The following is a 24935-nucleotide window of genomic DNA, read 5'->3' on the forward strand; positions in this document are numbered from 1 at the left end:
AAAAAAAAAAAAAAAGAAAAAAAGTAAGATCTTCACTGTTCTACTGATTCAGTGGGAAAAAAAAATTTGGCCAGCTAAAGCCATGTACTGCATGAAACAGAGCACAGTACATGGAGGAAGGCTCCATTGACTAGATATCTGAAATTTGAGAATACTATCTGGTTACTGATGCTCCACAATTATTTTATTTGTTTATTTTCAGGAGGGTGGGTTTTAAAAGTCTTTAATTCTTGGTGTTGTAGGTGCCATTGAAAGGATTAAAGTATATGGGCAATTTTTTGTTAAAAGCATAATGGTTGTAACTTCAATGATGGGTATTAAGTGCTGGCAATCATCAGAGATGGAGAGGTTTAACCACGTCACTTGGAAACAAAAGGTGTTTGGATGTTTCAAAAATAAATAATATTGTAGGTCCAAAAAGTGTTCTTCCTGTCCTTTGGGGGAAAAAAAGTTGGTTGATCCAAATTACTTTGTGTGTAAATTGTCTTTGAAAGTTATATCTGATATTATAAACTTTTGTCTGATGTTATAAACTTGAAACCTGTCCTTAACTGAAATAACAGGTTTTAAAGTAGATTTTAATCCAATGTTATGTTTTGTAATACAGATTAATTGACTTCAGTTAAAGTTCAATACTTTGAAATGAGCCTGCCATGTTTATCCAAATATTAGAATGTTTTTTTCAATGTATTTACTTTCTCGTGTGCTCAAGGTTGTTTGACTTTTTAAATAATTTTACAAAAACAGGTAAATTAGAAACTGTTTCCATACTTGTTTAGTAGGACTTTTACCTGTTATGGTCTTTTGAAGTACTTTCTCACATGCATAACATGACCTTTAGGTATTTGACTAGGAAAAATGTGTATATATTATCCTGCACTCTCTTGTGTACGTTTTTATATTTGTGAAGTGTGTGTTCTGCACAAAAGAACCACAATTGTACGAGAGTACAATGTTCCACAAGTTCTATATGTACTCCAAATACCATCTATAGATACATATGGAGTCATCAGCATAGCACTTGGGGATTTTTAAAACTTTAATAACCATGTTATTATTTGACTTTTGTCATTTACTCTATTTTTAAAGAGATTTCTTGTGGATTTTAATTTCCTATATTTTGAAGTTTGACAGAAGTTGGTGTATTGCTCCTGTCATACCCATGATTTTTTTTTTAAGTATCTTGCATAAAATAGGGAGACTAGCACAGAGCTAGAGAGTAAGAGCATAGCTGTAAGGTTTGTAGCAGGAATACTGATGAAGATCCATTGCTTCTTGTACCAGGGAGAAGGGGACAAGTGGTATAGCCATAATAAAAAAGTTAGTTTTATGTTGATCGTCTCCATAATAAAAAAGTTAGTTTTATGTTGATCATATCCTGAGCATTCAGGATTTAACTTAAAGTTATTTGTATTTTTTTAACTTAAAGTAAATTTGACAAGTCCTTCATGAACATCCTATTTATGTTCTCAGCTTAAAAATGCAATTTAGGAGAAAACCCGTGAAAACTGGTGGATTTTGTAGCCTTGAAAGCAGGGATTCTCAAACTTCTCTAACTGTGGCTCACATCTTACCAGAGAGCCTATCTCATGTACCACCTCCCCTGCCAATCAATATCCCACTTGGCATCAGAAAACATCCCTGTGGCAAAAACTGCAACTGCTTATATGGAAAAGTAGCATTAGGAGGGTTTCTTGGAGTATTTTTCGTTTGTTTTCAAAACAAGCATGTGATATAGTGGTGGAGAACATCTCTTTTTGCTATGCCTTTGAAATGCTGTAGTGTCAGCTCTGTTTCTGCCCCAAGTGCAGCCCCTTCCCGTGGTTCCTTGCCTGCCTTCACTTCCCTTCAGGCGCTGCCTTCTCCTTTGCTCTCTCTCTCTGGTACCCACTGCAGTTGCTTCAGAGGATCTGCTGTATCTCATCTCGTTAGCTGCTCTCTTTGTCAGGATGGCACTTGGTTTTGTTCCCTGTCTCTCTTCAGGAAATAATTCCTCATGCAGACAAACAAGAAGCTTGTGCCCACGTCTTAGTCCCAGCTTCTTCTGACAGAGTCTGGGCAGCTTTGCCTCAGTGTCTGACTGAGAGAGAAATCTGGAAACCAAAAGGATGAGTCAACAGCATATAACCTGCCAGGTTGCCACTGACCACCAAGTGGTCTGTAAAGCCAAGTCTGAAGGAAGAAAGTAACCACAGCATGATAGCTAGAAAAGCCCTGAAGGGCTGTTGATGATGATCTTGGGGTTTTGCAAATACTCCCTTAGGTGTTGGTACATACCAGAAAGATAAGAAATGTGAAATGCTGCCAGCTCTCAGAATTATTCTGAAAAGTCTTTTGATATTTAGTTTTTCTGAAAATGCAAGCTTTAGGAACAAGGAGGTTACTTGGGCAAGTGTCACTGAAAGATCCTGAAAACTCAACATGAAGGACAAGAACCACAAATGAATTGGTTTAATAATTAACATTCTTCTTTAATCACATCTCTTTCTTAATTTTGTACTGCTTGGGGTTGTAATACTGTTGAACCTCAGCCAAGTAAAGGTCTCTGCTGACCTTATTCCTCATCAGTTGAAGCAGGGTGCCGTGTTTGTACAACTTTGTCATGAAGGGCTTACACTGAATTGTCCTAAGAACTGTTCACAGGATGATAGTGCCCATCAGTTAGGAGCACATTTTGTACTGGGATTTTCAGCATTGTTTCCATGTGTGACAAAACCATACAAGATAAACTAAAAACCTGAGAGACTCCCGTCATGATTCAGTCATTGCCTTGAAATTAAATTCAAGAAGGTAGAGCATGGTCTGTTCAACCCTGTTGTGTTTGCTGGGGACTAGACCATCTTTTCCTTGTCTACTGTGCTTGGCCTGGTTCCTTATTAGGCTTACTAGGAAGAAAGCACTAGCTCTTCCTTCTCATCCTTCTCCAGCACAAAACTGGGGGTGTTTTTTTCCAGTGTGGGGACTCTGCCACCTGGCAGCTCTTCATCCTCTGAGTTTGAGAGTCCTTTTTGTTGCTTGGCCAGGAGGGATTTTTTCAGGCTGCAGCTTGAACATCTATTCTGGCTACATTCATTTCACAGGAATACACTTTTGTCTCCTGCTCCCATGTATTGATACCTTTGTTTTAATGTTCCACCTGTCTTGGTGGGAATTTCCTTTCTGTGGGCTAGTGGTAAGACCAGAAGAATATAGTGACTAACCCTTGGACAGTGCAGACTTTGGTAAATGTGGAAGAACTCATATGGTTTCACCAAAAGAGAAGCAACTGTAAGTATAGACAATATATGTTCTTGGTTAGATCCCAGCTCATGGCACTCCTTGACTTTGTTAGACATTCCACTTACCTTTTAGAGAAAGTTTAGCTCTTAGGATTGCACAAAAAGGTTGAAAATGCCACCCTAGCTTTATTAAGGCTGTGGGTAGCTGTGAGGAGTGGATCTTGGAGGTTCTCAATGCCCCACTCCCTTTCTGACATGAACCAGGAGGAGAGGAGTCCCTGACACAATGCTCTCTGGGGTGCAGAGGTTCCGTTCCACTACTGCCCTTGCAGCTGCTGCCCTGCATTAGGAAAAGGGCATCTAATGGAAATGGGGCTGTAGGAAGAGAGCCCACGTCCTGTCTGCACATGCATTGCTGTTTTCCTGCCCTGCTAGAGAGCCCTTTTGGCTGGGGAAGACAAGCTTCTGGCTCTTGGCCAAAGGGGAGCTGATATTTTCAAAGTTCATCAGCTAGGCAAAGAGTTTGGAACTGGCTGGAACTCTGCATTTCCAGTGCCAGCAGCTCATGATTTGATGAAAAACACTTTTCTAAGATGTGTGAAAAAATAAAAGTTATTAAAATTCCTGGGTTGCTGATTTCCATTTGAATCTGAATAGTCATGCTTTTATTAATACCCAGTAATTTATGTCACCTCTGTGTAACCTCAGTCCTTGATCTTTGCTCTTAAAATGAAAATGTAACCTCACCTTGTTCTAGTGCAATGTAGTTTACTGCTGCATGAGGAGGGAGATCAGTGCTTCAGTACCTTGAGCTCCATAGAATAAGCTGATGGCACGTTTGCTGTCGCTGTCTGGATGTATGTAAGAGTTTGTAGAAGGGGTTTTGCAACCTACACAATACAATCACAGAACACTTGGTGGGTGCAAGTTTTTAGAGAAAACACAGCACAGAGCTTCAAGTAGGAAGAATGAGTTGGATTGAGTATAAAAATCATAGTCTAATATCATTGATTTTTTTTCTCCCTCCGTTATAATGGCTTGACATTAAGCAATGACAGAGGTAATATTATCTTGCTTTCTTCAGGATTGTACCTACCCATGTTGTGCCTGACCTGTTATGGAAAAAATAGTTTTGTCTCTACTTCTGACAGTGTCTTTCTCCATTGCAAATTCTTCTGTCATTGTATTTGAAGGTGTCTATCATCCTGATATCCAAGTGCCAATTAAAATGCAGAATTATCGCATAGCACAATTAAAATAAAAACCAAAGAATCCTAGTTTACAAATCTCTAATCTAAATTTATCTCTTTTTCAGTCACTATTTCTTCACTAATTGCAAAAACAAGTATTTGAAAAAAAATTGTAGCTATCAGATATTTTGTTATCTGACCACAGGGTATGAAGTGTTTTTAATTGTTTTTCTGATTAACTGCAGGCTCCCAAATTCAAGTAGAAACATATTTGTGTTTTCCATGTGAGATCCTGTACCTTACCAAAGGATGAGTGCATTTGTGGTACTGTACAAGGATTAATGAAATAAAAAAACCCCTCTGCTGCTACTGATTGACCAGTGATGGTAAATGTAATTGAATTAACAGTGCACTAAAATAAATGTAGACAAAATAAATATAGACAAGAAAATCTGGTGAAAGCTTCTGTAATGTTTTAGATTAATAGGCATACAGAATTCTTCACATTTTTTATTACGTTGTCCCTAGATGAATTCAAAGTAATTGGGGTGGTTAATTTTATTTACACAGAGCCGTTCACAGCGCATTAAATAATAGAGATAATTGAACAAGAATTGTCAAGTGTGTACTGATATCAGACATATTACAGAAGGGAATGTGCATAAAACTTCATTTCTATGCAGCCATTGTTTATGGTAATTAAGTACACAGATTTATCCCTTGGTTGCCTTCCAAGCTTATGGCAACTGCTATTGTTGTGCTCCATTAATATGTAATCAGGAAATAGTTTAATTTTCTAATCTGCAGTTTGAGAATTCACTTTCTAACAACTCTTAATTACTGCATTGCCCTAATGATGCTCATGGTTAGGAAAACTGAACCAATAAACTCCATGGAAGAAGCCAGAGGGGATTATACTTCCAGAGGTGGTGCTTACTTAATAAACTTGTTATGCCTTCACCAGAGGGAGCTCAGTGTCCTTCAAAAGCAACTAATTTTATATTTCAGAGTTGTACATACCCACGGTGCAAAGAGTTAATGCACAGCGGGCAGTGGGGGTGGCTGTGAATGTGATTCACTAGAGAGCCAGATAAGCGATACTATCACCATTTTGGTATTTTTCCTACTGTATACTAATTCTGGAGTTTAATTGCATGGGAAATAATGCAGGTGGTTTAATCTGTTGTTTTCAACTGTCCTCGTGGGTCTGTTTTTGTCAAATTTGTTTTCTTTCATTAGCCACATTAGCTAAGTGCGGTATCATAAAATCTTGCACAGACAGATAAGCTCTGTATATTGACAGCTATCTTATAGTTACTGTTTTCAGGGTGAATCTTAAAAAGTAAAGGGGTTTTTATTTAATCATTTCCATTTTCCCCTGGCCCATCGTTCACCTTGATTGCAATTTCCATGCTGCTGTTGTACCCGATGCAACTCTAGTGACAGCACTGAAGTTATTTTGGGTTTGTGCTGCTGCACTAAGGTGACAATGCAGCCACTGGGATCGTGCAGTCTGTGTGTGCTGACCCTGCCCAGGAGCATAGGATCTTCTAAATCTTCTAAATGAGATCTGGGAAACAAGAGTTAACATCTGCTGAGATTTACCATCGCTGTAGAGTAATACACTTTGGTGGTTCCTCGTGGTGCAGGTGGTCCTCTGGAGTGGATCTTGACAAGTTCTGTCTTTTTGATGGCAATTACTGTGGCTTGACAGTCTTCTCCACTATCTTCTGAGTTTGGCGTGTTGTTTTATTTTTTTCCAGCTCGTACCTAATTTCAACACTGCAGGTACTCAAAATGAGGCAGGATTGCCATCTCCCAGCCACTGCTTCACCCCTCCTTTTTCAGTGCATAAGCTTCCTTGTCAATAGGCCTAATTACACAGTGAACCAAACAACAAACATTAGAAAACCTGTAAACACATATGTTGTGTCACTGCAAATTAACTCTTACCAATCGAAAAAGCAGCATATGCTTTGTTGTCACATGTGAAAGGAAAGTCACATGTATTAATTAGTTAGCATTTTACACGGCTTTGAAGATATAAAGGACTGAGGTTTATAAGAGGGAAACATTTGAATTTCATAGAAAAGGAAAAAGATTGAGCTAAAAAAGTACAGGCACAAAAGGAGAGTTAAAATAGTTGATTTAGTCTCTTTTAACAGAATGAAATTTTCACTTATATTAAATCTCATCCTGGGATGAATTTGTATTTGGTCTTTTTGCTGTAATATTTCTTGCTGTAATATTTCTTACTCTTCTTTGGCCTGTGTCAGGGCCCTAAAACTTGGGTCCCAGGAGACGTGATCTTCCTTTTAGGCATATAAAACAAAATGGACATGCACAAAAGATTTTTAAGGGATAGCATTTGTGTATTTCACACAGCAGTGTATGGACATATATGCTGTGTTTTATTTTAATAGCAGTCCAGGACACATATATAATATACCCTGTTTGTTACAGTCCCCAAGTACATATTTAATTAAACCATACATGTCGTCTAGCATCAAATAGTACGAAATAATGCAGCTTTCTGATTATCTGGCTGTATAGCTCTTGAGGCATAAAATGCACACTTTGTTTGCATATAGAAAAGAGAAGAAACTGCAAAAGAGAAAAGAGAGGGGAGACAAAAGGCACTGGCCATCAGGTAGCTGAGAGCCCGGGCTGTTGTGTAGGGACCACAGCTTCTCTCTATCTCCCTCATCTTCATAGTAGTCAACAGCTGTGGTGAGCCTGTGCCTTACAGCTATATTATCCAGAAGCCAGGTCTAGAATATATTTTTTTCTTGGGCAGCAGCAGTATCTGACTGTTTCTTTGGACAGCTTCAGGGCTGGCTGACTGACACCTTTGTTAAGCACGCTCGTGTCTGTGAAACTGGTTTTTGGAACCGTCTCAGGGTCAAGTTGCCAGTAAACTGTCTAAGTTGCTTTGTGCTTCAGGATGCTTTTTTTTTTTTATGCTTTCTCTCACCTATTTGAATGATGAAGAATGCACTTTCTGTCAGGTTAACAGAATCAGTCTCTATGCCTATTGCTTGTGATTGTAATGCAGAAGGGTGACTTGTTTTGGGTATTCCTGTGTCTACTGTATTGCCTCAAAGGATAGGTCATCGACTGATTAGTAACCTCTTTGCATAATTTTCCCTTGTGAACTCATTCAAGAGTGAATTTTCTACCTATGCTGTTGCATTAAAATCTGCATAGAAAGACAAAAAGAACTTCTACCAGAACAAGCTGTTATGCCCAGAGATAAAGCATGCATTCACGGGGCTGAAAATGGAAGCAAATAGATAAACATGTATGTATCATCAGGGTTCTTTTTCTGCCCTAGACGAAAACAAAGATGCAGATGAGATTTTCTGTTCCATTTGGTGACTGTGTTTCTGCTCTGACTTTCCTGGGCCACTCATTCCCAACTATGCTCACAGAAATGGCTTTTAGTTTTTTTAACCTGGGAGATGTGTTTGTCTGTTGAGTTTTCCAGCAAGCAGAAGTGGGAAACATGCATTCAAAAAAATACATTTTTCTTTGCTTGTGGGATGACTCAGAAATACTGCTGTATCCCGGGCTGTTAATATATACAGAAAGGGCCAAATCCTGAGATGGTAGAAGCAGAGGTAGCATGCTTGAAATAAATGAAATTATCTCAGTTTTAGAGCAGAGGAAGATCTAATCTTACACTCCCTGTTTTCATTCATAACCGCAGCTTCTGAGCTGGAGCATGTGGGGACACTTTCAGGCAGAGAGGCTTTTGTACTCCATAGTAAAGCATGGGCTGAGAGCAGACCTCCAATGTCAGCTCTTTTGCAGTTGCTATAGATTGCTTTCTAATAAATATATTGCACCTGTACAGGCAGCTCTCTCTTAGGGAATGGGTATCCTTAAATAGACCTGTATGGCTATACAGTACACATCTCCGTCAGGTTAGTGGTAAAAAAAACATTGGGAAGTAGTATCTGTGCCCCCTGATTTCCCTACGCCCAAAATGTTTCACCTTTGCGAATTTAAATATTATTTCTACTCAGAAGTCAAACTGCTCATCATCACCCTAGTTTGACTAAAGATTTAAGCTGAAGTACGTGAGCAGCATAGAATACATTTCTTGCTCAGAAACACAAACAGCTAGCCAGGCTCTAAGTATATTATCAGGCAAGTTCTTTCAGAAACGTATTGCTAAAGAAGCTTAACATTAATTATTGTAACTTTGGGAAGATTACATCCACACTAGCCTTGTAAGAAGCAGCATACACTTCTTGACCTCCAATGCTAGAGCTTTAAGACACAAGAATGGCATTTTACCAACTTTAATGGGATAACCAGTATTAATCTTTCAGCAGTAAGGGAAGAAAAAGTGTTTAGAGTATAATACCCTTCTGAGTTCTGATAGAGGCTGCCTGTTGTGTGTACTGCAGTCATAATTCATTTGTTTCTCTCTGTTGTTTTGGTTTTGTTTTCTTAATTATTTAAGGAGAAAATCATACTAGATTTTTTTTTAACTAGCCAATTTACATATTGGCTTCTAGCCCCAGCCGTTTTTTCTGTTTGAATGCCAACTTTTTTATGTGGTCTGTTTTTAAAATTTCTTGCCAGCAATATTTGTGAGAGCTCTGCTGTACGTCTAGTAAAGAAAAGCACGAGAAGCTTCAATTGCCAAGTTGCAGGCCTTCCAAATTTAATGGATTTCCTTCACTTCAATTGAATACACGGTCTGCGAAGTAGAGAGAAAAAGATGTACAGTATGAATGAGAGCTAATATCCCCCCTCGTAGTTGTACTGCTTGGGAAACACTGTAGTCTAGCTCTGCTGAGGTCAGTTATTTGCCTTTCATAAATACAGAGTAAAAGTTATAGTTTCACAAGGCATTCTTAATTAAAAATTAGGTTGGTGCTGATGTGTGCTATGTAGAATCCATAATGATCAACTCCCAAATAAAGAAACTGCAGCAGGATTTCAAGCACATCTCTATTTACATAGTTCAGCACATGAGATTGCTGGATTATGATTAATTTTAATAGCTACATTAAAAAATACATCTAACATCATTCTTAATTAGAATAATCTCTAAAGCCAGTTAAATGTTTCAGAAGACAAACAGTTTAATTAGCTAACCTACAGAGGCTCCCCTCCCCCAAATGTGCAGTAGTCTTAGACTTGGTGTTAGCCTTTCAAGCAGTCTTAAACAATCGGATGAAAAGGGATTTTAGGAAGATTAGAGGACGGGATGCTTTAGACGTTGTCCGTTAATCATGAGATATGCACCATCTACAAAGTTTCACAAAGAAATGAGAATTTAAATAAAATTTACTTTGGTTATCTAGTTAGCATGAATTACAAGTTATAACATCCAGTGATAAGACTATTTAATAAATGTATTCTTTTAATTGTTGATATGAGCAAAAGTACATGCTGGGGTGTAGTAGCAAGTGATATACCAGATTAACATTCTGAAAGGGACAATGCTTTTTTTCCCAGAAACCAGGCCTTTGTTGAACTATCCCAGGGTGCCGCTAGATTTCTTTTTTTTAAGGGATTCAAACTAAAACTTCAAATAGAATTGTTAGAGTTGGATCTTCAATTTCTCTCCTACCCATCTTCAAAGAATTCTGAAAAAGATCTGGGGTAGTTTCTTTAGTTTGCCTTCTTTTTACTTTTTTGTTTTGTTTTAATTTAAGAAAGATTACTTTGAGGGCTTAGTGGGTTTTTTTAATCTGCTCAGGTAAAACTTTTTTTTCCCCCAGACATAAGGAAGGCTAAGATATTTATACCTTTCTCCCCTCAACTTCTGTCTTTTCTGCTTGATTTCTTCTTAGTTTAAAATTAGAGGAGGTTTTTTGATCTAAAAGAAGTCTACTGAGAGGAAATAGGTACTTACAAAGCTTTTTGCTCAATGTCCTACACAAATACTCATTTCCTATTTTTCCTGGAAGATTTTTCATTGTCTTGAAGCCAGAAAGTTTATGTTTTTCACAGAAATTATTTGCAGCAGCAGCATCAAAACACTTCTTTTCTAGACTGAGGTGGGTTTATTTTAAATAAATTCCCTCACTTTCAGTCCCTATCTACAAACCCTGGGGGGAACTGTTTACCTGTGCAGAGAAGCAAAGGCCAGCTCTTAAACATTAGACATTGACCTCCTTCCGCTCAAGTCCCCTGAATTTGTGACAGATTCATGGTGTATGGAGCCCCTTGGGAAAATGCAAATGTCAGCAAATCACCTCTTTTAACATGGGGCGGGCAGGCTTAAGTCAAATGTCACACCTACCCTGTGATGCTCAGAAAGGTGTGTGTGTGTGTGTTGGGCACCCCTTTTCACTGTAGAACGAGAGGTAAAAACTCAAGACAAAAATAAAAAGGGGGGGCAAAAAAAGAGGAAAAAAGAAACGATTCTGGATATCTACAAGTTGGCTGATGTGACCCTGTGCCACCTACCAGTGTGCTGGCGTGATACTCCAACAAGCTGAAAGAGATGGCTGTCTCCGTTTTCTTTTGACCTCCCAAGACAGCTGCCTGGCAGGGACCAAATGGCAGGGAAGAAGAATATCTGCCTCACACCTGCTTTCTCCAAACTGCCTGCCACAGTGCCACCGTGCCCACCTGGCTCCCCCGGGAGGCAATCCCATCCCTGGCCCCCTCTCCATGGAATACCAGGACAGGATAGTTAAGATAGTTTTCTCTTCTTCAAAACATCATTAGGATTGAAAAAAAATGAATCTCTTGCTTGCACATTTTGCATAAATACATGGTAAGTTATCAATTGATGTTCAAATAGCTTAATTGAGTTTGAGGGGGGAAAGGTCATTTAATTGGTCTATTGAAATGTTAACAGAAACAGATATGGCAAGGGATAGACTTTAATGGCTGCAGTGTGGCACTGATGTCTGCATTCACTTGCAAAATTGTTAATTAGGGCACTTTGGTAGTTCATTTGCTTTTGTATTGATGTGCTTAGTCCAACGAGAGAAATTGGGTTTCTGTATGGTATTTACATGGGGCAGCAGAGGCTTACCATACAGTCAGGAATAAGGAAAATGCAGTGTAAATCAGAATCGGTTTATGATTTGTGTCAGTGTCTTCATTAACATCCTACTGGTTATGCAAGTCATTTTCTAGTGGCTGGTGTATTTTTGTGTGTGGTTAAGTTTGATATATTTGGGTTCATTTTTTAAACACATAGTTATGGACTTGAATAATGCTATAATAGTGATTTTTTAAAAAAAGTTATGTATACAAAGCTTTTTAAACTAGATTAAAAAAAAATGTACTGCAAAACAAGGAATTAGGTACCTGTGTTTGGTGAGCCCTGGAAGAAGGTGTTATCTCCTTAAATGCATACCAAAAGAATATATTCAGTTGCAATTCCTGGCCCACAGTCTTCAGTGCCAGTGAAATTACAAAACCACTCCTTAGTTATACTTTAGGTCCATCGAGCCTCCCTTGCAGAACATAAACCTTTAAGGTATTGGCATTTTGTGTGTGGGAATGGCAAAATTGCATGGAGTGTCTACTAGAATTTTTTGAGGGCCGTAATTGTGCAGGTTAATCCTGGTGCTGTTTCCTAATAGACTTGCTGGATGCAAAGGTTTATATTTGACTTGGCTGGAAGAAGGCTGTATTGAGTACAGTTTATAATAATACATTATACCCTAGCTACTCTTTATAAATAGAGGCAGCAAGAGAAAAAAAAAAAGAAAACCCAAGTAGCTATGAATCATCACTTTTACACTAGGGATCCTGTTGTCCTAGCAGAACTGGTTAGGAGAGAAGAGGATATTTTACAGCAAATAGTGTGCTGATCTTAACAGCTCCTAAGTGAAAAGGACTTTTTGTTCATTTTCTATACATTGTAATTTCACGTTTGGGTGCTGTGTCTGCTGCTTCCTTCAGCATTTGGAGCTTTGGTCTGTAGTTTGCAGTGGAGCATTTCTTTTAAACTCCAGGCATTCCTGTAGCCAGAGTGGACATCGGCTTCATTCACTCATATGTATTTGGGAAAGTACTTACATGAAGATCACAAATATGCGCAGTGCAGCTATCTAGTTCTGCAAGTTTAATCCGAGCCCCAGAAAGTTTCATTGTGGCCCTATGCAAATGTATTTACATAGGAATGGGTCTTGGGTCCTTTAAAGAAGGCAACAAAGTTGGAAGACTGAGGCCAACAAATAAATGAAAGTTTCTCTAAATCCATTGGATAATAGAGGCAGTGTTAAGGCTAACCACAGTGTTGAACTAAACAGAGGGATTACTCCTGGGTTTTGCATCAGTTGTTTTCTGCCGGGTGGCCTCACTTGTCAAAAAAAAAAAAAAAAAAAAAAGTTTAACGGGCAAACATTCACATGGCACATTGAGAAAAGAAGTATGCTTAATTCCATCAAAGCTCAGAAATCAGTCATTAATTTATTCTAACCTCCAATTGTTGGTCATTTGTGAAACATCTGGCCTTTAAGTCATAAGAACCTAAACATAAATACAATGTGAGTTCTCCTGAGGATGGAAGCTGGGTGTAAGGGGGTGCCGTATATGTACGTGAGTGTGAGTGCACGTATGTCTGTGTATTGCAGAGGCTGCAACTGTCACTTAATTTTGGAGACTCTGAAACATATTAAAATGAATCCTTCAGTTAATTTACTCTCAAAATTAGATTATTGTTCATTTGCATCTTGGAAAAGTTCTGCCATTCAAAAGAGTCTCTATCTTCATGGTGGGTTAACAGTTAGATATTTAGCAATCTTGCAGCTTGCTAGTCAGAAATAGTTTCTAATGAAGTTGAAATTTGAGATAGAAAATATATAAAAGCTTTCAGGAAAGACATACCCTATTTTCCATATGGCTAAGTAATTGTTATGATATTTGTTTTAAAGCTGGACTTAGACACTCCTGACTGCCCTCTAATTTGATATGGCTGGTCCCGGCGATTCTTCTAGAGGAAACTTTCATAGTAGAATGCAGTGAAGGAGATAAATAATTTTGCAGCTATAAGCACATGGCAAAGTATAGAAAAATAATTCGGTTGCCCTTACTGTCGTGCAGATAACAGTCTCCAGGTTATTTGCCTTTGCTGGGAGTTGGAACCCGAGTGAAAAGGACCTGAGTGTTTAAAAGGAGATTTGAAATAAAGGTGGCATCTCAGAGCTGACAAAATTCTGCCTTTTGTTAAGCTTAGAATAATGTCTGCTATTTAATTCTCAGGGTTAGGGTGTTGCTCTTAGTTGGGGAGGGAATATAGTTCTTCATGTATAGCTCAAATGTGGCAACACCTCCTTTTATTTCATGTGAGTGAAATGAGAGGCATAGAATGAAATTAGATTATAAATATGATGGAAAAATTTAGATCTACCAATCCACACGGCTATGGGGTTATCTCAGAACTTTCTGTTTTCAGGCACTTACCTTCTTGTACTTTTTTTGTTTGTTTTTTAAAGACCTCTTTGGCCTGACCATTTGCTTGTCTTGCTCAGGAGACGCTGGCTGCAGCTCTCAGTCTGTTTTGACGATAAAGATAATGGTGCTATCCAAATGCATAGCAAAAAGAAAGAATTTTTAAGGTTTTGTATAAAGCAACCCTTTCTCTTAATGTTTGTTTATCCTTTCCCCCTTGCTAAGTAAAGAAATCCTGAATCTGCACTTCATTGTGAAATTTACTGTATTCCAAATCTAGACCATTGTGACTCCTTTCAAGCTGGGTTTTATCCTTTCCTACTAAAAGAATATCTGTGATTTTGGCAGCCTGACACACATTATATTAAAAAAAAATCCAATTAGTAAATTAGGGGTGACTTAATATAGTTTGATTCTTAATATTTCCTTGCCCCTGCCACAGTGTGTCTGGAATTTGGCAAAGTGAATGGGAAGCATGTTTTGTCACTCACGTTGCGTGGTGCTTGTACGAGCGTGCGTGTATGCCCAACCCACCAACACAATACGTAAAAAGTCACGTTTCAACTTTGTTAAAGCACTCATTTCCGAGGCACTGATGTCCAAAGTATTGGTAGGATAGTGGAGATGAGAGGAGAAAAAAAAAATCCCTTTAAACAGCTTGTGAAATGTAATGTTTGAAATGGTTCTTTGAGAACGTGCAGATTATGGCGTGTGTAGTGACTCTTCCCAGCTCTCTGGGAAATGAGCTGTTGACATTCTTTTGGGTCATCATCCGAGATAGGAGGGCAACCACAAGGATTTAGCAGATAAATTCATCCAAAAAGACCTTTATCCATTTCATTGCAACTTGGAAACGTTCATGTCGAATAGCAGCATTAATGTAGCCCTTTTAGCCCTTCAAAGTGAGCCTTGTGTTTAAAAAAAAAAAAAAATCAAAAAAAAAAATCAAATGACCGGAGTAATAACTTCTGTAGGTCTTCTAAGAGGTAATTCATTATTTACATAATTCTGGAGCATAAACCCATCTTTCCTTCAAGAGACTCTGAAATAGAACTGGGGATCTTATACAGTGAAAGATTCTCTTTTGAATTCTAATCAAGTGGATCTGCCTCAAATTCATTTCTAGTTTATTGTAAACAGTGGAATTTAAATTAATTTCCTCTTATCTTGTCTTTTGAAGAAAACTAGCAACATGTTTAAAAGGTTTTATTTTTAAATACAGCTCAGAGTTTATTTTATTTTTGTAGGTTTGGGGTTTTTTTAACTTTATAAACCAGGTGTCGGGCAGGATGGGCTTTGGCAGCCAGATGACAATTATGCATTAGCATAGGTGGTTATGAAATAAATAAGAAAAAAAAATTACTTTTTTTCTTTTTTTTTGCTTGAACTCGAATGGTACCATATAGGCTGAATGTGCAGGCAAGGTTCCCACAATGCACTGTGAAAACCTAGGCTAACAACCACCCCGCTGCGTTGAAAACCCCAAAAAAAGACAAAAGCACAATGAAATAGAAAGCTTACCACCGGTAGCTTTCAAAACGACAAACTAGGCAAACTATACATCTCCACCACTCCAATTTTGTCAGAATGCTAATGAGCTTGCTCTGATCTTTACTCGGCTTCCCGTGTTTTCTACATCTTCAAGGACCACATGGCGCTAGCAAAATAAAGACAACTAAATGAGAATTTCGAATGCTTTTTGTGTTGGGACCTGGTGCCTTTCAGTTGACGCACTCGTTGAATATTCTCAACTTAAAAGCGTACAACAGGGGGCTGGGTATGAACTTTTTAGCAGGGGGAAATTTGTACAAAAGTAAATGAGTGTGATGAGGAAAATATGAGAAAAATTTCTGATTAATTTCCGCTCTATAATATCAATGACACCTTCAGCCCCTCTCATACTCCTCTAACAAGAGATGCTGATAAAAGATGAATGATTCTGTGTTGTTCACAGTGAATGTTTAGTGGTTTTTTAATAGCGGCATTCTACATAAAAGGCACCAGGAAGTACTCCGCATTAGCAGTTGAGATCACTAGTTAATAGGATGATGTCTTTTAGCTTTTGTCACAAGATTATTAGAAAGGATGGGTTTCTGTTCTCATCCCCGACATACTTTAGAGTGCTTATTGAGTACAAGTGCTAAAATACAGGTTTCTCAGTATTGTTTCTCATGCAAAGTAAAAGCCCTTTTAATGCAACACCTTTTACTTTTTTTTTTTTTTTTACCAGGTGATTTTTGTCATTGATCTCTTATCTGCCCCCTTTAGCTGTATTAATCACTTGGAGTGGTCTGCTTCTCAGTGGGGGCTTGATGATGTATATGTGTATAGATTCACTATCAAAAATAAATCCCTTATATGCTCTGCACCTTCACAACCCTGATTATCGAGCTGTATTTACCCGCTTGTATTATACCATCTTGAATGCTCCTTACTGGAGTCGTCCAGTCTGCAATAGAAATCCACACTAGAGGAGGGAGGGGTGAGCTAGGAGGAGACATCCTATTCCCTAAGCCAAATTTCATCTTTTAAAAACAATTGAATTCACAATTCTCTTTGGAATTCCCAAAAGTAAATGCAGATTTTTATTCACCAGTGTCAGGGCTCAGGGAGGAAAATGATGAATGTTTAGTTTTGCCTGAGAGAGATGAATTTAAAAATTGGTTTTGTTACCTCTTCAAGCTCGCAAAGCAGGCAGTATGAAAAATATCTATGCATGTGCATAAGGAGAAAAAAAAATCATGGTCTTTTCATATTCTCATATCTTGCCTAAATGAGAAAGAATTAATTAATACCACCGTAAGTTTTATAGCAGTTTGTCAGCTTTGCTTTCCTGCACTGTTGTTTAGCTTAGCTCAGCACGATTAATCTCAGGTGAACCAAAAACTTGCCAAACAAGAAGATGGTAGTGAGTTGTCCAGCCATGTTGTGAAAGACAAAGATGCACATGCCAAAGCAGAGTAGGGGGAAGGACAGTATAACAACAGCCTTTCTGTCAAGATAGAAAATTTTAAAGTATCGCTGAAAACAACACCTTTGCCGCTTAGCTTTTTGACATGAGCAAAAGAGTTAGTGATTTTTACTGTAACACGATAACAGTTCTCAAAACTATGCATTGGTAGTTACTGCTGGTTTTAGAAGCAAAGCAATATTATAAAGCATTTGATAAGATGCTTCTCTCTCCAGTGGAACAGTGCAGGAACTTGCTGCCAGGGTTATGGTAACGGGAGTTTTGACAACCACCAAAAAACCCTGGGTGAAAAGAGTGCAGTGACACTATGACCAAGGTCTTATTTCTAGTATGGTAACTGTGCTTCCCTGTTGCATCCAAGTGTGACTTGACTGACCTGAAGCCCACAGAGCTCTGCACAGATGCCTGCTTGGACATGCATTGCAAAGCCGTTCATGAAAATTTGTTAATGCAAATAAACTGGCACGCTGGTAAGCTGAGTTTCTAACAGGAGTCTTCAGGGTCCAGATCACAAACACATACACAAATTTCTGCCCAAGTATGCATTTTGTAGTTGCCAGAATCACAGATTTTATGAGCGATTGAGAACTTCTGGGGTTCCTGAGGCTTGTCAGCCTCTCTTCAGTTTCCCTTCTGTGATGTTGCCTCCAGTCTCTTACTGGCAAATGCTTTCCAATCTCCATCTCTTACCATTAGCAGTTCCTGCAAAGCAGTCTTGACTTGCTTTTGGTAAAGGTAGACCATCTGGAAGTGTTTATCCAAATACACAGAGTTTCTACATCTCAGAAGCTTCCACAAAACAAGGTTCATGGCTCTGACCCTTAAATTCACCACATCTCTTCAGTCTTAGGTCTGTGGGTTGGTAGGCAAAAGTTCACAGGAAATGACCTTTCCAAGACCAAACGTGGGCAGGGTGCATGTTCAGTCTTCCCAGGCCAAGTTCATTAAATCATTAAAGCAGCTCAGCAGCAGCAATGACTGTATTTATTTTTTTTCTCAAAGTAACCCAGAATTGCTATTGGCTGCAAGGACTGAGCGATAAGTCAGCCTCCTCTCCATGCACTTCCCTGGCTTTTGTACCCTCATCATTGCCTTGAAAGAACCTGTCAACAGGTTGAAGCCAGCTTGAGGAAGAGAGCCCAAGCACAGCACTGCCCACATAGCAGGAGACTACTCTGGGAGAGCCCTAGGCACTATGAATAGACTTGCAAGCCTTCCAAAAGTCTTACAAGACCCAACAGACACTTGCTTCTTTTAACTGATTTCCATCTTTCTTTGTGGTATTGCAGTATAAATGCTCTTTCATGTGGTAGGCATAGCCTTTGGCTTTATGCCTGGAAGTTGGCTTTCTCTACAATCAGTGTCTGCCTGTAAAGAGAAGGCGAGGAGAAAGGCACTTTGGTCACCCCGAGGCTCCTGGCCCACAATGCCACTGCAGTCTGCAAAGAGCACTGTTATTTTTTCTTGGTTTTCTCTCATTTACCACCAAAAGCACCTTTTCTGTCAAAACTGGAAACTGTAGGGCCCTGGGACACCTCAACCTACTTGAACTCAACCAGTCAGTCCTGGGAAGCCTTGGATCCCAGAAGTACAAACCCGCCAACTATCAGTAAGAGTAGACATTTTCATTAACATGGATACAAGGTCACAATCATTGCAAACCATTTTCTCACTTCAGGTAGTTGCCTGGGTTAAATTCAGGCCTGTCCATTAAAGAAGTAATTTTATAATGTCCACCAACCTTTTCCAGCTCCAGGTGAATGTGTTTTAAAGGAAATGGAATAATACACTGCCTAGTAGAGCTCACTCCAACAACTCTTAGGTAAGTAGCCTCTCACTTCAGAACCTTACCCAGTCATCACTTATCAAGTAAACAGGTAATAAATTGATCTAAGGAGTTGTTATGAGCTGTAGAGAACTTACTGTCACTCATAACGTAGCATCCAACTCTACTTGTCAACCTGGAAAGGAAATAATTTGTCTGCCCAGACCATCATCCCTTTCTTCGTGGATTTCCAAGCATGATCTACCATTTTTTCCATAGTTTCAAAAGCTTGAGTGTGTCAGTTAATGATGCATGTTTTCCTGTGCTGCAAGCAAAGGCCTCATGTATATTTTTCCCAAGCCCTTGCCTCTTCTGAAGTTGTGCTATGTGAGAAAATTTGGGTTACAAAGAGTACCAGAGGGTGATAAAGGACAAGCATTGGTTTTGCTCAGTGCTAGGATCCCTGCAGGCACTATCCATGAGGCATCACTTTCTTATAGGAATCTCTCCAGATGTTTCAGTTGAATCTCACTTCTTGGCTGAATTTAGGGGCACAAAATTTCTTGGTCTGGATTGATGGTACCACATTTAAAATATATTTATAATCTTTATCCATCCCAAGCATTTCGGTTTGTTGATTTTCTGTTATTTTCTAGTGACCGCTGTGTTGACTCATCACGTAGAGAAAATCAGCAGTTTTTCAGGCAATTCGTCTTTTGTGGAAGTTTCGATCCTCTGATAATTTTAGACTGCCCAGACTGCAGGCCACAAATGTTTTGTCTTCCTGTGAGTCAGTCCCACTGCAGGTAGAATAAATCCTCGCATGCACCGAGATATGGTCAGAACCCTGACCTTTTGTTTACACAGCTCTCAAAATTTTAACTAGTCTCTCTGAATTTTTTATGTTTCAGGAACCAAAGAAATTACAAGTTTCCTGCTTAATATTAAACTTATTTGATGTGTGCTTTTGATAAAGGCATTCCTTTGGCAGTGGCTCTGTTTCATTAGGGGTACAGTACTTTTGGGGGCTGAAATAGAGTCAGACAATACACTGCAATGTAACTCTGCCTGGCAGATTCTTGGCAGTCCTTACGTACCTTTATGAGACTCCATTGTGTGGACATCAATGTCTCCTCAACTGCTCTCAGACAGCAAGTTAGTGGCCATGAATTTGCCTTTCTAATGTTCCTTAGGTGTTTTCCCATCCAGTTCGGAGTCAAAAACTTGTGCTAGGGTTTCATCTGCTAGCTAGCACTTCTGCAGTGTCATCTAAACAAAGTCCTATCTGCTTATCTCTTGGTGGCTATTCCAGTTCATTTTCAGTGGCTTTTAGTAACTGAGGAGGTCCTCATGTGCTGAAAGGAGGAAGTATTCTGGAGGAAAGCTGGCATGCAAGGCTTGAAGCTCAAGGCGGAGCAGCCCATCCATTCATACTGTGGAGTGTCTGTTGTCGGTTCTGTTTTGACACTTACAGTACTTGTAAAAAATATTTTATCCAAAATTCTGAGGTTTCCACTGAAGGTAGCCCTCTGAAAGCAGAGAAGGGTGGTTTTTCAAAAAATAGGGCTCTTTTGGGATGCCTCAGTTTCACTCAGTGAAAAATTGCAGATCACTAGTCATTTAAAAACCTTCACCATAGCTTTCAGTTGCGTTGGAGGCATTTTGCAGTAGGGCTCGTGTAAATCTCCTTTACAAAGAATAGCTGATGTGAATATAGGCCTTTCTGCTTAAGTATTTGTTAAATTCAGTAACTCACATTAAAAACAAGAGCTCGTCTGTGCATAAGCCGTTCGCAGTGAGCAAGATGAGAAGACTATTAAAATCAGTGGGAAGTCCGCCGCTGACTTGGAAGCGTTTGAGACCTTCCACCAGCCTTTGTTAGCAACATGAAGTTGGTCAGCTAAAACACCCGCCATTGTTTCTTGTCTCTTCCCCTGTTTCCTTTCAGTAAAACTGCGATTGCTGCAGTGGATCAGCCCCACAGTCTGGTCCACAACACTCCAGTGGGACAGGTGCGGGTTGAGCCCAGGCAGGGGCAAGACACTGCGCAAAGGCCGGTTACCACCTAACCTGGCCCCAGGGAACATTTAATTTAACCTCTAAAAATTAAAGGTTAGCTCGTGTCCTAAAGCAGGAGGATCGAGTTCCTACGTCCTGTGTTTTTTTGTTTGTTTATTTGAATATTTATTGCTACAGCTTTGCCTTTCCATATTCAACATTCAACCCGGTTTTAATTCTTGCTGAGCTCTTAGTTTCAACATTGCCTCGTGGCAACAAGTTCTACTAGTAAATGATGAGGCTTTGAGGAACGATCGTTCTTTTTATCGGTTTTAAACACACCACCTTCAATTTCAGTGAATTTCCCCAGGTTCTTATGAGACAAGATGAGACACATCCTAGAACTATTCTTTATTTGCTATTCATGTTCTCCTTCAGGTAAATAAGCCAATCTGTCCACTTGCTCCTAATACAGAAACTTGTAAAAACTCATCCCTATGATTGGGTGAATGCAACTTTTTTTTTTAAGCAGGCAAATAAAGACAGTGGGGTATGTTTTTAGAAGACCTTCCTGTTAAATCTGTGGAATTCACTGGCATTTGCACGGCTCTCAGTAGTCACCAAGCTTCTGTCAACTACAAAATAGCCCAGAAAGAGGAGCAGAGCGAAATTGGCCAGTTTTTGTTGTTATTTGCCCTGCTCTAGTTCCCATGCACTGGCATTCTCCTGCTGGCCTCTTCACCCAAGTGTGTTGAGTGAAGAAAGCTTCTTCTATTCTATTTTAAAACTGTGTGTAAACATCAGCAAATGGATGAAGAATGGGCTCTGTCTTAAGTAGGTTGTTTTTCATGTAGTTCTGTTGAGGTAAATGGGGAGACATGGGAAGGTTTCTGTGTTTAACCATGACACCATGGCACACACACTGCACACAGTGCAAATAAAATTTAAAAACAATTACTGCTTAAGACGGCATACAGAGTGATTTCTGTAAACCTGTTATTTCTTACCAGACTGAATGGGCTGGTTTTGGATGCTGATGTAAACTCCTTATTATTTATCTTCCATAGGTTGTAATTCATTTTTGCACAACAGCTAAATACATTTACAGTTAAGGATTCTTTAAAAAATATTAATCTATTGTCTTATCTTGACAGATTTACGACAGTATAAAGTGTAGAGGAGTTACTGTGTTCATCCATTTACACTGTAAACTAATCTTGTCCCTGCATGTTGTTGCTTTTTCTTCCTTTTAAGTGGTATTCTCGGTGTTTTGTAGCATTTTCTTCTGTGTTTTCTTAGCAATGTACAGGTTTATTGTGTTAATCCATAGCGGGTTTATCTAATGTCTAGCTGCCCAAACGGCTTAAAAATAATGGGTCTAATGGTACATTCATATTGTGGTAGCTGGCTGAGTTTGAAAGCATTTTCAGCAGGAAAGGAAAAAAAAAATTGTTCTTTCAAATTGATTCAGAAGAGACATTTGTCAAGATGCTTCTTATTTAAATATTTTAAAAATAATTAGCTTACAGTGTAAACAAAAGTCCATTTGTAAATCCCAAAGAATATGAAGGGAAATCTATTTGTCAAAAACTGCTGGGAAGCTGTACAACATTAAAATAATCTAGTTGCTGATATTGTTCTCAAAAAAATGGTAATGTATTTGTTACCATGCTTCTAACTCTTGAGTATTGCTGAAGAAAATTGACTCAAGTTGGTTTCAAATAATGATCAGGAATATGTGGGATGAACCACGGGAGAAAGGAAAGGGGCTTGGGGCTGTGCTTTGGGGTTTGTTTTTTGGCTATCATTAAAATGCTTGCTATCATCATTTTGACTATCACTAGAATTTGTTCCAGGAAGGGACAAAATTGCCAAACTTTACCCTGCAGCCTCTGTTGAATCCTGTGCAGGAGCTATTACAGCTTGGAATCACGACTCAGAAGCCAGTAGTAGTTTCTCGTATCTGAGGGCAGAATTTAGTGTCCTGTGCTGTTCGAGGCTTGGTGTTGGGCTCGTTCCTAATCACTGAGGAGGGTTCTGGTAGATGTCAAGTGAAGAGAAGAATAGAGCATGCATCCTTCACCACTCAAGCCAGACAATGAAATTAGAAAATGGCACTGGGAGTTGATGTGAGAGAATTCCCTTGGATTCCTAGAGGAAGAATAAAACAAGAATGAATTAATTAAAAGAAGAAAAAAAAAAAAGGGAAGAGAAAAGAAGAGGGGGAAAAAAGCAGAAAGGAGAGGGGGGGAAAGAAAATAAATTAGAGAAACCCTGCCAGAACCCTCCTCAGGTTAAAGTCTGACATTAAAAACTGTATTGACTTTTCACATAAAGGCGCGTGTACTCACTGTTTCATCTGAGTTTCTGGTTCTGCATTTTTCAAATCTCTTACCAAGCAGTTTGCATGCATATGATGTTTGCAGCGCTACCCTCTCTTACTTGAAGACTGTTTTCAGAAGTCATTATTGAACTATAGGATAAAAAGGTATAAGCATAATTACGTGTTAAAGAGAATAAATATGTTCTGCTAGATAGTTAACCAGATGAGGTTAAACAAGATAAGATGAATTCTGGTCTTTTTAGAAAACTGGCAGTCTTCATTTTAAGCTACAATGTAAAGTGCTTTATCCTGAGATTAGGTATTGTGGCAGAAGCTAAAACTGCCTTTTTCCCCTAACCGTGCCAGAATACAACCTCCTTTTCTTTCTGCGCTAACAAGACTGCTTTACCACCACAGCCCACTCTAAGTAATTAAATCAATCCTTTGTACTTACCGTATTCTCCTCTAGTGACGGTACTAGATCTGATTATATGCTTCATGCATATTCAAAGTACAGCACTGACAGCTCTTTAATGAGCTCTTACTTAATCAGTACGAACAATGTTCATCTTGTTCTTTTTTTCCTCATACATTAGAGCTAGGAACAGTTGGGGAAAAAATGAAACATCCAGCATTCATTTGAAAAATATATTGTACTTTGAAAAGTGTCTAAGCTGGAGAAGTTGCATTCTGCCCTTTAAAAGTCTGATGGACAAATTGGATTACTAGTATTGGATTAAATAACAAATGGTTAGAGGAGAAATGAGAAAAGCTCGCTGTGATCACAGGCTTTAATATTTTTTGTTACTTATAAAGCTGAAGGGGTCTTTAACCAGTTATTAAAGTCAGGATTAATTTGTAATGGTCCAACTTACTAGCTTTAAAAGGGTTTTGTTGTTGTTGTTTATCAAAAACAATAGTGTAATGCATGTATTATGGAAAAAATTTAAGTTTAAGATCTGTGAGCTATTTATAGATTTTCAGCATCTTGTACTGGCTTAGATAAGAGGTTTGCATGTGTGGGATCGATTTGTTCTCAAGCGTGAGCTTTTTGCTTCATTTAAATAATCTGTATGGCTTGTTGTGGTTTTTTTCCCAAGAACAACACAGACATTTTCCCAATTTGAATTTTCAAGTATTTGTTGCAAGTCAATTAAATACTTGTTTTATACTTGGAAAGTGAAAACAACCACCACCCCAGTAGCAGCAGGGTTTTACAGAGTGAAACTGTGTTGAAGAAAGGGTTTTTCTAAATTTTTTATTTAGAAGTTGTAACTGTGAGTTTAGCTTGCAATATCGCTGCAGTAAGAACACTCAGTTTGTCTTTGTTGAAAGCGTTTCATGTGTATCCTATCACCAAGGAAAAAAAAAATGAAGTAATGCTCTAATGCTAGTGTATTTGCTGAAGAGTTATTTAAATTTCTTATACATGGGAGTTCATCTTTATTTTGCTTCCTTGGGAAGAATCTGTTTCAAGTCCATGCACAAGAATTTAAAAGCTGACGGTCGACAAATAAAATATCAGCATTGACTACTATTAATATTGCACACATGTGTCATTTCACTGATCAAAAAGGCCTTCACCGGGGTAAAATTGGCCTTTTTCCAAATTGCAAGCTTTTTCTCAGCTTTTTCTTTTTTGCTCTTTCTTCTTTTGTTGCTGCCCGGGGATTTGTGCCTATCGCAGCCGATATCACATGACTGGTGTCAGGGCATCACATGGGTCCAAAGCGAATACAAAAACAGATTTAAAATTCTGTAAAAACAATCAAGACTTTGTTAATTCACTTTTAAACCAGCCTATTCTATGGATATTGCATGTGCTTTGGTTTCAGCATGGATATATTAAAACAGACACCTGTGCAGATCTGACTCGACAGCTCCAAGCTTTACCTAGATCTTTTCTCATTATATGTTGCAACTAACTTTATTTAGGAGGAATGCATTAACAGAAAGAAGATTATATCTTAAGTTTGTGTTTTTAACCTGAAATTGCATGGCACGAAAGTCAAATTCAGACCCGAGTCAAACACCTTGGAAACATTTATCTCTCCCATTTCTTTTTCAAGGCTTGCAAAATTAAATGCAGTTA

General features: G+C 38.7%; 1 protein-coding gene across 18 annotated transcripts in view; it reads left to right on the plus strand.

Moving 5' to 3' along the window:
• Nucleotides 1–24935, plus strand: part of EHBP1 (EH domain binding protein 1) — a 211138-nt gene that overhangs the window by 174910 nt on the left and 11293 nt on the right. The window lies entirely within an intron of this gene.

The sequence above is a fragment of the Corapipo altera genome, unplaced genomic scaffold (genome assembly GCF_003945725.1).
Source record: "Corapipo altera isolate COAL_440 unplaced genomic scaffold, ASM394572v1 94, whole genome shotgun sequence".
Classification (NCBI taxonomy): Eukaryota; Metazoa; Chordata; class Aves; order Passeriformes; family Pipridae; genus Corapipo; species Corapipo altera.